The sequence below is a fragment of the Bemisia tabaci genome, chromosome 8 (genome assembly GCF_918797505.1).
Source record: "Bemisia tabaci chromosome 8, PGI_BMITA_v3".
NCBI lineage: Eukaryota > Metazoa > Arthropoda > Insecta > Hemiptera > Aleyrodidae > Bemisia > Bemisia tabaci.
The window spans coordinates 32,410,148-32,425,068 of NC_092800.1; the positions used below are offsets into that span (position 1 = coordinate 32,410,148).

The 14,921-nt window shown below is 42.8% G+C and overlaps 1 protein-coding gene across 3 annotated transcripts in view; it reads right to left on the reverse strand.

Moving 5' to 3' along the window:
* Positions 1 to 14,921, reverse strand: part of LOC109030272 (kin of IRRE-like protein 3) — a 616,549-nt gene that overhangs the window by 174,817 nt on the left and 426,811 nt on the right. The window lies entirely within an intron of this gene.

Consider the following 14,921-nt stretch of genomic DNA (forward strand, 5'->3'; position numbering starts at 1 on the left):
TCATCGTACAAATTTCGTTAATATACCGTTTTAAAGCTTAAAACATTCTGTACAACTTTTGTAGAAGGCATTTTTTCCGATTTCTAACGATTTGGGACCTGAAATCAGCTTTAAAGATTTTTAGAAAAGACAAATTTTCAATTTTTCGTAAATTTGACAACTGTGGTAATTTTTTCTCCAAACGTAATTGTCGTTAACATGTACCTGACTCAATTTCTGACAATTTAAAAAAAAAATGACCTCAATACGATAATTTGACGCCAAGTTATGGGCGTTTGAAAATTGGCAAATTTTCAGGGAGTTCCCTGATTTTTCAGGGCTTTCCGCACGTCGGAAAGTTGGGGAATTTTCAGAAACTACACTCCTACTGGGGTACATCAACGCCCTATAGTTGGAATTTGCTTCCGATTTTTTTCCACCTAAGGTCCAATTTTATGCTAGATTGCCTGGACTAGTTCCTCGCATGCGCAGTGTTAAAGAAGCGCCCTCCAACGCTTTGGCGTTGGAACTGCTTGTTTTTTTTCCAGTGTTCAAAGTGCATTCGGCTCAAAATTTCGGAGGGTGTCCTGCCCCCCGATTCGGCAGCGAGGGATCCGCGGGGACTATCACAGGTGATGCTTGTCGGGGCACACAATTGATAATTACGAGGTGCACCGCCGCGACGCGCCACCGCCCCCCTCCCTCGCCCCCCGGCCGCCGATACCCCTAATTTCGCGTACACGTAAGACTCACTGGCGTGTAATTTTCCGCTTTCTCAGTGGTGCGCCCTCCGCCCTCCCCCCCCTACGGAAGCGGCCCCGCTTACCGATGGTGGCCCCGATTTTGGGGGGAAATTACCGCACGATGTGTGTCCCGTGGTTGTCATCATTATCAACGGGGGTATATCAATTGATGAGACGTTTAAATAAAATACATTGCGCTTGTTTTAAACTTCAGCTAGAGGAAACGTTGGGTCTAAAAAATCTGGGTCGTTGAGGCTACGAGTAAATACTAAAAACACGCTATTTCTCGAGAAAAATAAAATATTTGCAAATGAGAATGTTGCACACTTCAGCTAGAGCAAAAGAAAGAGTTGTGTTTTATCCTAGTACACGTAAATGATGCCGCACAAGTCAACTTTTAAAATTATACAAAACCAAAAAATGTTCGAAAAATCTTCTGCAGAAAAATCTTGGCGCTGTAGATAAAGCGGCAGTGCCCAGAGTCAAAACGCCTTCAACTCAGTGCGTATGCAACAAAGACATCCGTGGAGCTCGAATAGTTGCATCCAGGAGTTATAATGGAATTCGGTTGACGTTCGTCGCATGGGATACTTAACTTGACCGCGTTGAACAGACAGGAATGAAGCGATGTCAACTATTGCCACAGTTAATCGGGCAATTTAATTTTGGCACGACAACGGTTGCGCGGATTTTTGGGCAAATTTCAGTGAATTTTCTGCACAGTACAAAGGACATTCCTCAAAATTTCAGAGGAATCCGCACAAACGATTTCTTGTGAAAAATTAAACTACCCCATTCAATTTGGCAACAGCTTATGTGACTTGGTTCCTTTCTGCTTAACGCGGTCCGATTCGTTGAAGGTTCAGTGACTCATTTTCATTCTAACATCCCTCAGCCTAGAGTCCCTTTATACTGAGAGTCAAGACAACACCCCCTCATGGAGTCACAAACGGGAATAAAGATTACAGAAATTGAACTTTTTGTGTAATCTTTGATCGGCCCATTCTCAACTTCCTTTCTCCGTTCCTTCTCTCATTCCGTTTGTTCCTTGCCGAACCCGTAATTCCCCGGTCCATTCCAGATTATGATCTTTGCAATCGGTGAAAATGTAATCTTTATTCCCGTTTGTGACACTGTGAAGGCCTAAAATACGGAAACCAATCAGAAATGGATTCACATTGTCTTGACTCTCAGTATGAAGGGACTCTACCTCAGCCTGGTGAAAAAATGCAAGAATTGACAGGCGATTCTGCAGCGATGTAGAGGACTCCGTGCGGTGAGCCCATCACCTGTGAGTTATTGATCCCTGGGCGGCCGTGGGCTCATTGGGTCTCTCCATTGTGAGTACACGACACACTACTACCGCTCTTGCTCCAATAATTAGTTGCCGATGGAATGCACCCCTAATCGCCCCCCGCCCTTCCCCCTTGCCGCCCCCGCCAAACAATTATCGAATCTAACTCACTCTATCGATACGCGCTCAAAGAGTGCATACTGCTTCATTTTCGGAATGGATCGGTTTGCATGTGTGAGGAATTTGCGGTTTGACTATTGACTCTAATGTAAAAGTTCGCGAGAAACACGATGGTGCCACTGGTTTTCTCTGAAATCAACTTCCAAGCTCAAAAAAAGCTCTCAAGTTGAGGCCAAGTTGGAGGGTATATCCTACGCTATCCTGAGAGTCCACCTCTACATCAAGACAAACTCTCCATGCAAAGATAGGGAGCAAATACATTCGCAAGGTTGTCGTGTTTTCAGTCTTGGAGTCCCCGAATAAAGTGGCAACCCTGCTAATGTATTTGCTCCCTATCTTTGCATAGAGAGTTTGTTTTGATGAAGAGGTGTACTCTCAGGATAGCGTGGGATATCCCCTCCATTTTGGCCTCGACTTGAGAGCTTTTTTGAGCTTGGGAGTTGATTTCAGAGAAAACCAAGGGCACCATCCTGTTTCTCGCAAACTTTTACATAAGAATCAATGGTCAAATTGCAAATCCCTCACACATGCAACATCTCCATTGGGGCTCCGTCGTTTCTCGATCAAGTGAAAAATTAACGGTGCTGTAAAGGGTAGGTAACCAGTAGAGAAATGGGAATTTGCAACACCTTCTTTCTCGAATCGATCGAAAAATAAAAACAAGAATCGATCGACGTAAACCGATTGACAATAATTAAAGAACCTGTATCGATTCGATCGACATGAATCGATTGACGTGATTGAATAGACACCGATTCGATCGACATGAATCGATTGACGTGACTAAATAGACACCGATTCGATCGACAAAATTCGATCGATTCACTGGTTTGTCGATTGATTCACGGATTTTTCGATCGATTCATTCACGGTTGTCAATCGAATCGCTGTCGATCGGTTCCTGTTTTTATTATTCGACCGATCAATGTCACTCGAATCCATACCTTTTATTTCATTCTGCCTGACTTCCTAACATGTTCTTTGACAGGAAAACTGAGCAACACAGAGATGACCAAGGAACGACACTGCTAACCTGCAAACTGACAATTTTGCAGAACGAAGGAAAAACCCCGCCATATTTGTAATTTTAGGATTAATGTTGACAATTTGGACTACATTTTGCAAATTAGAAATATAAAGTCTAGCCCGCGGTTTAAAAACAACGCATGTGCCATTAGTTTCCCTATGAACATAAGTGTTTTTCCAGACGAGCCAGAATTTATAGTTCCAAATTGCAAAACAAAGTCCATTTGTTCATACATTGGAAAAACCGAAAAAATCATTTTGTGAATTCATGCTGCAGAATGCGACACAATCGATGACTAGCCTTCGTCAGAATTGTAGGATAATCTGTATTTATCCTTAAGCCCTCGATATTCCTTTGATACTATTCGTGGATTTCCCTCAACGCGCGACGTATGAAAAATTTACTCACACAAATTCAGTGCACAAAAACGGAGGCATAACAGATAGTGATGCAAAAAGTCTGATGTAGTTAAACTAATTTTGGTTAGCGCGGTCCAATCAAAGGAAAATTAACTCACATACCCCGTACGTGAGAGCTGCAGGTCAGATCCAAGCCCCACCGCAAGGGGTGAATCCGAAGTATTAAGAGTTGTAACCGAGCTGCGTGTTGTTTAGACGCGGATCCGGGGGTGGGAAAAAGCGACGGGGGTGGGGGGTGGTGTGTCACTTTATTGAGATTACGTTAATTTATCTCTTAAAATGAAACGGGGTTGGAGAGGGGTGACCGGCCGAATCATCCCCGGTCTTAAAGCTTTCCGCGCGGAGCGTTTAAAAAAACATTAATTAACCTTCGAATGACAGCCCTCTTACATCCGCGCCCTGGGGGTAGGCGGGCGGGAGAGGGGGAGGAGGGGGGGTGGCCGCCACCGTCGTCGCACAAAACTGTTAATTACTATATCGACTTAGCCCTCGAGCTCCAGGGCGGTGACAACGTAATCTGCGAAAACTTCAAATGATCCCTGAACCTAAACCTCGGCCGAGGCGTTTTCGGGGAAATCGCCCGACCGCGGCGCGGCCGCCCGGCCGGGAGCGCGCGTGAAAAACGAACCCTTTTGAGAGAGCCGGACTGGGCTCAGGGGTTGTCGGCTGCTCCGCCTCTAAGGGTTGTTTCTGTGCGCTTCCCTATCCTGGTGCCTTGAAGCATTGAAACGGTTCTTACGGGTGTAGCATTCAATTTAGGATTTACCTGATATACTCCTGATTTTTTCCGCACTATTTCGGGGGATGCACTTGCTTTGCTGGTTAAGGACGAAAGCGTAAAGAGGTTAAAACGCAGAAAAACCTACGAGCTTGGAATCCAAGGTTTTTCGGAATTCTTTTCATAATTAGCTTTTTGTGCCTCCTTATGCTCTATGGACATGTCAGGAGAAACTAGGTCTTTGGACGGTCAGCCCGTCGTAATTCAGATAAAAGGGACATTTTTATTTTGTAATAACTATGTTTTAGTTTACACACTCCTGTTATTGTTAATAAGGTAGTATGTATGTTAAAAATCAGTAATACTTAGTACATTTGGTTTTCTAAGAGTTAAAATAAGCTTTTAAAAGACTTTCTAAAGTCTAAAAGCATTCCTGTACAATGTTTTATGTATCTTTGTGCAAATAGAGAAGAAAAAAAAAAACTATTTCGGGCCCATTTTACGAACAACATACATGTCATTGGTTTCTCTATGCAAATATGTTTTTTAATGGGGATGTATTCATGGATTAAATTTTGCAATAAGGAGTCACTATTTCTGGCCCATTTTAGAAACAATATACATGCCATTGGTTTCTCAATGCAAATATGTTTTTTCATTAGGATGTATTCTTGGATTACATTTTGCAATAAGAAGTCACTATTTCTGGCCCATTTTAAAAACAACATACATGCCATTGGTTTCTCAGTGCAAATAAGTGCTTTCATGCGAGAGCCAGATTAAGTTGTTCCTCATTCTGAATGACACATTTTCCACGGACCAGACCCATCGAAATACATTTGGCAACACCACATTTCAGGCCGTGTCGCAATCAAAGCGGATCCCGCCCGGGTGGACGGCCCAAAGAACTCGCGAATCTGCGACAAAACCTCCGAATTCGAGGGGCCGGCGGTCGAGGACCTCGTGGGAGGGGGGGGGGGTCGAAAAAAGGGGACTCCCGGATCCGAGCGGAAACGGAGCAAATCCTCGACTCCGTCACCGAGAAAATCCCCCCCCCCCCGCGCGGACGCGCGGGAGGGAGAGGGGAATTTTTGATTTTAACGACGTTAGTTCCGCGCCCCTGCACCGCGGTAATTTCGAGCCGGCCCGATCCGACCGGACGCTGATTAACTTTCAAAGTATTCGCACGTCGCCGCGGCGCCTTTGAGGTCGGCAACCCGCCGCCCATCCGCCCCCTCCATACAAAACCGCGTAACTTCCAAAGCGCATCATACGTAGATACGCGGTTTTTACTAAATCTCAAAAGGAGGGAGCCTAATTCCTCGGATTTGCGGTCGCGCGAAAATGTAACCAGGTTGTGTGTGTGCGGTCGAATGGATCTTTCTCGAGATGAGTGGGATTGCCCGTTCTGCGTCTTTTGACTAGGCTTGTTCCGTCAAAGAGGCGCCTTTTTACACATCCGAAGTGCAAATTGGATCGCGTTAAGCAGAAAGGAAGCATGCCACATCAGCTTTTGCCAAATTGAACTGCACTGGAAAATACCTCCGGCCGAGGAAGCCGTACTTACGAGCTATATAGACATACCGTCCGCGTTCCGGGCTCAGAAACCGAAAGTTCCGGGCGTGGTACCCAGAGCAATCAAAGCTACGGCTCCAGCACCCGGAACTTTCGGCATCCGAGCCCAGAACGGACGGTATGTCTACAAAGCTCGTAATTTTGTTTTCAGTGTGGGAACTTTAATTTTTTACACGAAAACGATTGTGCGGATTTTTGTGCAAATATCGGTGAATTCTCTGTATTCTGCGAAGGAAATTCCTCAAAAGTTTCAACGGGATCCACACAAGCGTTCTCTTGTAAAAAAACTATACGGTCCAGTTAAATTTGGCAATAGCAGATATGGCTTGGTTCCTTTCTGCTGAACGCGGTCCAATTAATCCTCTTTAAAATCTTGTGTGGACGTCATTTGGCTCAAAGCGACTCGCTCTCAGTTTAGAGACACGAAATTGGCCAGAGGTGTCTCATATCAAAGAAATGTCTTTTTACACATAGTTGGTACACAAATTAATCCTCATCAAAATTAAGGGGATGACGTTGAGCTCAGTGTGGTTCCTCTCGTATTTGCAGAGCTAAAATTAGCTAGGCGTATTTTCAGCGGAGGATTTTTGTGTGTGAAGAGAGATCAGATGGACAAAATGTCATGTTTTTTTTTCAAATTTTCACACTGCATGTAAGTGCGTTTTGATTTAAAACTCGATTGAATCACTGTGGTTTGGATCGTTATGCTAATTCTCACCAGTCCCCCTTCGGAAATCTGAGTAGGCTATCAGAGTGGCCTGGAAGCAGCAATAGTTGCTCGAGACGATTTTGCCACATGTATTCGTGCCTGAATTTATGCCCGTAGTGCTAAAGAAACTGTGTGCGAATAAATTCAATCAAAAAGAGCTGCGAAATCTGCAAATTTTACGCATAAAATACGCAACATTTTCGGACAGTAAACTTCTCGTTGCATATGCGATCACGAGTTCTGAAAAAATTCTGTGGCTCTTTTTTTTTAAAAAATCCCATTTCTTTCCCAGATTTCCAAGATATTCCCTCTCTATTTCAACCCCGATTCATTTATTTCCCAGTCCACCGGTCCATCTGCGCCTCGCCGAATCCCCGCGAGGTTTTCGCGACCTGCAGGTAGCAACGAACATAATCGATCCATCATAAGGATTCGAACCCTCCGCCGGGTCCTAATCGCACCCGCGCAATTTTCCGCGACGCGAAACCCAGAAAAAATGGGTCACAAAGCATAACCGTGCAAATAAAAACAAAATCGGTTTCACCAGCTTTCGAGTTCAATCCTCCGCCCCTGCGACCCCGTCCGCTCCGATTCCGTTCCTTTCTCGCCCTTAGATCTCCGGGCTCAGACGTACAGCTGGGAAATGAGCTCCCACCCCCCTCCCCCTCCCCCCGCCCCCTCGCATCTCGTATCGCGTCTTCCGAGCCGCGCTGAACTTTTCGGGAAGCGAAACAGATTTCACGCCGAATCTACTTCTCGGGGAGCGTTTAAAGTCCGTTTCCCGCCGCAGTCCCATTCTGCCGTGCTGAGAAAAAACGTCGTATGAGTCTTCAGCCGTTGCCAAATTTCCTCCTATAAAAACCGAAATAACTGGGAAAATTATGAGTATTATTTTCCAAAAATTTCGGACAGTTTTGTACGCGATGGAGAATCTGCACAGAAAATTTGATTGCTTTGTCTGCTTAATGAGCTGAGTTCGCAGTATTTTTCACAATTTTTTTCTGACATGGGAAATCGGAGAAAAATATATTTAAAAGTGAGAAAATTTGCCTCCTTGTGACGTCATCTGGGGGCATTATCCATTTAAACACATGTGTTCAGCAGGCTAGGTTATGTTGTCTTATTTTCTCCAATAATTGTCCAATTTAGAAACCAAGGATATTCTCGTACTCAGAATTCCAAGTAGAATCATTTGAAGGATGAAATTCACAAAATTTCAGACACCTGCAAATTCTCTATTCAAACTAAAATATCTGAAAATTTCAAGGGAATATGTGCATGAATGTTTTCAAAAATACAAAATTTTCCCTCCACTTTCTGATCTCACTACCATACTTTCAAAGTTTTTCATGAAATCCCTCTCTTTTTCAAACGAATTAATCTCCAAATTTAATGTATTCTCTCCTTGTCCTACCTTTTAATTTTGTGTACTACCCTTTTGTAACCCCCTCCTCCTTTAAAATTTTTTACATTCTATACTACACTATTTTGATCTCTCCTCTAAGGTGTTAATGGCTCAAAATGTTAAAAGCACCAAATAAACGTATCTACCACACTGGATTTTTGCTGGAATCAAAACGAAATCCACTTAGATTAAGAGGCTTGGTTCTTGATTTAAGCTAGATTCTGATTGAATCAAGAGTAATTTTCCTTGTCGATGTTTTTAAGGGTCTGGACTCTAGATCCGATGTGTTTTTGTTCCCAGTGCAACCAACCATGTTTTTTCTAGGGAAATTTGGCAACTCTCGAATGTTCATACGGCGTTCTTCCTTAGCACGGCAGCATAGGTGGGAGGGGGGCATCTATTCGTTCCCGTATATACAAATGCGAGGGCTTGTGTGTGAGTGCAGACCCGCGATTGCTCTTTTTCGACTCGTCTATTGATATTTATGTGTTATTTCCTGTGACATTTAGGATTATTGCGCTATGCTACCCTCCTCCGCCGCCGTAATCGTCAGATTCCATTATGCTCGCTTTCACTCGTATTATCATCCGCGATGGAAATTCGTCCCGCGCGCGGGATCTCCGAAGAATCGCTCCTCCTCTCTCCGACGTAAGGACGTAACTGCGTTTTGACGTGAGCCCTCGCGTCCGTTTAACGCCATGCTTTTGGGGGCTCACGTAAGGAGGGAGATATGTCGTTACGTCGGGGGAGCGAGGATGTGTCACCGGTTGCAGAATCGCGGGAGGCTCGCGCACGGATTAGTTTCGAAAGTATGCGAGCTCGAATCCCTCATTCGGAGGGCTTATCCCTGATGTAGGCCACCCGTTAATAATGCGTAACGCTGATTTTACGCCCTGATGGCTCCTGTAAAGCTGTAAAGCCTCACGTAAAAATTGCAAAGTACTAGTCAGCCCTCCTTTAAATTTTAATGATATTCCGATGGAGTGGGTTTTTTTGGAGGAAGAGACACTCTTACGAGATCGTGCACGAAAACTAGACCTTGCTGCATGGAAACAGTGATGAGAGAATGATTTCTATCAAAAGAGGTCGAATTAACTGACATTTTAACGGAAAAGTGAGTGATCTTTAACACACGTGTGTTGGATATTTTTGTATTTTCTTTTCAAAACTATTTCCTTGTGTTACAAGACAGGATCGCTCTTAAAATATAAAAGAATTCCTCTTGCTCCGGGTTCCGGAGAGCCGGAGAGTTTTTGAAAAATTGAGCAGTTGAGCAAAATTTGATTTTTCAGGAGAAGTTTTAAGCTGTTTTCACCAAAAATTGAAATACGATTTCGAAGATGTGGACCTCGATTTGTCCAATTGTTAGCGCGACTGACCACAGACTCGGTAGTCACGTGTTTAGATCCTGGCTAAGGTGACAAAATTTGATGGTCTCTCTTTTTCATCTATCTTCCTTTTTCTCTCATTAGTTTCGTCTGTTGGGCCCTTGTGAGCAAAAGAGGACACTTAAAGTAGTTCCAAAAAAAAGAAGAAAAAAATCGAAGATGAAATATACGTCTCCTTAAAATTTCCTTACATTTCCCTTCCACTTTCTGGAGAAGGCCCTCCTGGTTCCGCTCATAGACGGGAGAATAGAAATCCAATCTTAAGACGTCACAAAGTGTCATAGACAGCTTTGAAAGCAGCTTTCAAACAATTATTTTTCTTAAATTCCGATTTTTCTTTCTCTGCTGGTTTATTGGCATATGATTTGTTAGGAAACTACAGCAATCTACAGATCTTCCCACAAAATTAGTGAAAACCTAGTTCCTAGTCCCTACCTGACTCAAATTCCCCTTAAAAATCAGCCTACTGCGGCGAAATGAAATTCCACCTCGGATGCAAACAGTCGCAGCTGAAACAGCCGGCTGAACAAACAGTCGTCCCAAGGACACCGTCCCTATCGTGAGACGCCGCTTCGTATAAAACTCTTACGACGAGCAATACGGGATCCGTATAATTACCGAGGCTGCGGGCGAAGTTGCCCACTTCGGGCGGCCGTTAAGATTCGTCGCACGGACTCGTCTCTAAAAGCGACTATGTACATTTTCAGATGAGCCCCGAATCACTAGTATCATCACGCAGTTCAAGGCTCATCTAGAGATATACATGTTCCCGTCTAGAGGGAACTTGTTTGAGGAGCGTTCCCGACGGTGAGACTTCCCGGTCGTGCTCGCTCGGTGACACCGGAGCAGAGCTGTGATCAAACCGCTCCCCGAAGTACCTTAACAGGCAATAAACGGAGCCGCTGTTCTATTGTGCTTAGGAAAAACACCCTATGCACCTTCCGACGATGCCAAATCTCCTTTGATAAAACGCGACTTCCCTGGTAAATTTATGAAAATTTGTCTTCCAATTTTTCGGATGATTTTGTTTGCAAAACCACCTGAAGTCCCTGAAAATTTCAAGGAAAAATATGCATGGTTTTCTTCAAAAATATCATTTTATAGAAGGAAATTTGGCAACTTTCGAATATTCATGCGGCGTTTTTCCTCAGCACAGGGGTGTTAGTTCCAACTGCCGGGCTCGGATAAAAAGACGTATGGAAATTCGAAAGTCGCCGAAAGTCTCCCGTTAAAATATTTCTCTCCGAGGGAAGTTGTGGATATCTTCCCCCTTTGAATTTTTGTATGATGTACGTCAAATTGCGAATGAAATTCGGTGGGAAGTTGGAATGAATATATTCCGAGTTTTCTGGTGGATTCGTATTTTATCTGACGCAATTTGGCAACGCACGCTCGTTCGTTCATGTGCTGTTCCTCCTTTGCGCGGACTTCCTTCCTTGCCGCCGTGATTATAGCGCCCGCCATCTTGCGAGCTATAATCTTCGCGATTAAACAGTTCCAGGTATGATTGCGGCGGCAAGCGACTTTACGCGTGGTACAAAAATTGGACTCCATTTTGCAATTTAGAACTATAAATTCTGGCTCTTCTAGAAAAAACACTTATGTGCATAGGGAAACTAATGGCAGATACTTTGTTTTTAAACCGGGCTGGAATTTATAGTTCCAAATTGCAAAATGTAGTCCATTTAAGGTTGGGTCTTGCACAAGGTCATCAAGCAAGGTGGAACTGTGTGGTTTAGGTTTGTTCTTTATTTTCCTGTATTTTCTTAGTTTTTATTATTTAATTCAAAAAAAAGAAAAAAATTATCTTTTGAGATAGATCAGATGGAAGTAGCCAGAATTGGAACGCGCTAAGCAGAAGGGAACCAAGTCACAATAGCTATTGCCAAATTTAATTGAGCCATTTAATTTTTTACAAGAGAACTTCGATGTGGATTCCTTTAAAAATTTTGAGGTGTTTGCTTCGTGCTTTGCTGAAAATTCACTGAAATTTGCACCAAAGTCTGCACAACTGTTTTCATGTAAAAAATTGAATTGCCAATTAAATTTGGGAACAGCTGATGAGGCTTGGTTCCTTTCTGCTTAACGCGGTTCAATAATCCTGACTTCATTTCAGATCGCCCGATTTCCTCCCCGTTTTCATATTTTCAGGAAAACTGAACAACATAACACCTTGAACCTTTCTGTCAATTTTTCCTCAGGTATAAGGTATTCATGCGCTTAGTAATGAGACAAACAATCAACACCAGAAACGTATCAAGTGGCATTTTGAGGGTAAAAATTAATGAGTATAAGGATTCGTTTTGAGCTCAACTAATCGTGAATTTTCCCTTGACAAAAATTCAGAGCCAAGAAAAAAATTCTGAAGTTGACAGTGGTAGTTTAACTTTGTTCTTCACACTGAGCCTACACTTCAAACCCTTCTTTAACCCTTCCTTTCTCGGTTCTTTTCGTTGAGAAGATTAGTTAGTCTTTCCATTTGAGATTCGGGAAAGAAATTGAGATTTTAGTGGTATGAGTATGACTACCTCCATTCCCATAAGGAATTCAGTCTATTGACCGTTAAATAAATTAACATGGGACCGTGATGATTCGATGTAATTAAATGCCTCTCTAAGGAGCTTCAACTCAAAGATCCGACCCTCGCACGAACTTCAAGCCTTTAATATTTTATCATTTGTGAAAGGCTCGGCAAAAACAAGGTAGGAACAATAAAAACATAATAATTTTCCCTTCGGATTACGAAGTTACGGAGTTCAAGCACACAAATTCGAGTTATTTCGTTAAAAATTAAGTTCTAACGGCGGAATCTGAAATCCCTTGGTGAGGAAAGCCTCTAGTTTAAAACACAAAGTACTTTCAGTCGTTTTTACCCGGATCGTAACGGTTCCGAAAAACTGCTGTCATAAAACCGTAAGAGTCTAGAAGAATGCTGCCATGCTAAGGAAAAACGCTGTATGAGCTTTCAAGCGTTGCCAAATTCCCTTTGACAAAACACTAATTTCCAAGAAAATGTGTGCATATTTTCTTCCAATTTCTTGATAATTTTGTTCGTATTTGATCTGAAGAGTCTGAAACTTTCAGGGAAAAATAATGATAATTTTCCTCATAAATAAATATTTCATCAAAGGAAACTTGGCAACTCTCAAATTCTCTTACGGCGTTCTTCCTTAGCACGCACAGTCAGTGTTGGCTGACGTAAGGGCGTACCTAAATTTTTACAAGAGCCCCAGAAAGCATGGGATTATATGGACATCCGGGTTCACGTGGAAATTAAGATACGCCCTTACGTCGGAGGTGTGTGATTCCCTACCGCGGGAAACATTTGAAAAGACTGAGATAGACCCGGGAAAGACTGAGATAGTATTTTTTTAATAGATCACTTTCTCTTCTTACTTTCATACAGAGTAAAATTTACTTCCGGAAGTTGACCCTCGAATTCGCCTGATGATGGCTGATGAAGAAATTAAATACAGTACCTAGTACCCTAGTACCTATACAGGGAGCTCATTCTCGGAAATACGAAGGGATGCAGAAACATGGCAACATTGGATGTTCGTGGAGAGTGCAAAACTACAGACCCGGACCAATTTATCGAAGAAGTTGGAGCGCAAAGTTCCATCGTAGTTTAACGGACCAGTGAGTGGCAGGGCGGAAAAAAGGAAGAATCGAAAGCGAGACATTTTGCGCTTTCAAAAGCGCCCGACGCCTGGGAATTAATCAGAGTAAAAATGCTTTGCAATAAAAATTACGAAGATATTGAATAAATATGAATTAAATTCGATTGGTAAGCATCGCACAGTGGAGCGAGTCAATCAGAGAGGTCGGACATGAACTTTTTGACTAAAATTTAATGTTAAATTCGTCACATTTTAGAATTTTGAGGAGTGCATCTAGAAGAAAATTTCACGAGGAGACCAATGAAACCACCTATAAAACCTCACAGTTTTGTATGAACGGCGTTATAAGCTTTTAAAGTTTCCAAATTTTGTCCAACCTAGATTGACTCGATCCACTGTGCGCCGAGTGTTTGCACCATGCAGGTTGCCGCCTGAAAATTATGATTATTGCCGATTTCTGTTTCACTCGATGACAAGTTGTGATACAGAAACAAGGTCTTGTCGGTCAGGAACAGGCCATTCAGACTCTATTATTTGCCTTCCGAATTATAAGGACATTTTAGGAGGAACATTTTATCTGAGGAAACTTGGCAATTGTTGAATGTTCATACGACATTTTTCCTTAGCACTACGATTCGTATGATTATTTCGGCGGTTTAATCTATGTACTTTAATTGATAGGTTTGAATATTTTTCATTGGATTATTCGGATTAGATTACGAGCAAAATTTAACGTGACTTTAAAAAAAGAAAAATGGTTCTCGTGGGAATGCGTAAATTCTCCGAGCTTTGGCAACGTGTGGATGCAGTTCTACGCGCAAACAGTGGCATCGCTTTAGACACCTTATGCGAAAAGGTTATTGAAGTAGAAACATAAAAGTGAAAATCTGCTTGTTACCTCTGTATGTCAGGAATTTAGTGTGAAGCGACGGAGAATAAAAACGCCTTCAATGAATCGACTAGGCAAGATGAGCTCTCAGGAGAGCGAATAGTGGTATCGCGCCCTACAGCGCATATCTTAAGATTTTGTATTTTAAACCTGTAGTTTTCGCTGCCGTGTTAAGGAAAACCGCCGCGCATTGTAGGGTCCTGTAGACGTTGCCATACTTTTTTTCGATACAAAATTAATTCAAGTGTGAGAGTTTCTTTTGAAAGTCAACTCAAATTTGCCTAATGATTACTCATAACAAAAAAAGTCGCGCAATTTATTTAACACTAGCTGCTTCAACTCGATTCGTTCGTTTCCGTACCTAGCCAAAAAGTCATAGCGGCGCGGCGGGCGAACAGCGCGATGCGCGCATTGGCGCCTACAAACCTAACTGGGATACTTCACGCATTGCACAATGCGCGCATTGGCGCCTTCAAACCTAACTGGGATACTTTACGCATTGCGCAATGTGCGCATTGGCGCCTACAAACCTAACTGGGATACTTCACGCATTGCGCAATGCGTGAAGTATCCCTGTTAGGTTTGTAGGCGCTAGTACGCATTCGCGCTAGCCGCGCGCCGCTCCTTTTGGCTCTAATATTTAAACTCGCGGAGTCAGCGTTTTTCAAAACATGATTTTGAAATGTTTGCGCACTCTGCATGACTTTTTCTCATTTATATTGATGAAAAAAAAAAATAGATATCAAAGGAAAATAATAAACTGTGTGTTTTGTAAATATTAACGTGGTTCCGCGTCAAATTTAATGATCTCCAAAGCACTGTAATATTTTATTTTCTATTTTATGCCTTTACTGTGCTGCAACGTGTTGTATGCGCTACCAAACGCTCATCATCGGACGTATTTGACTTTAAAAGATCGCGCCGCGATATATCGCAAAGCATGCCGCGCCAATTTACTGTCATAAAGGAAGACTG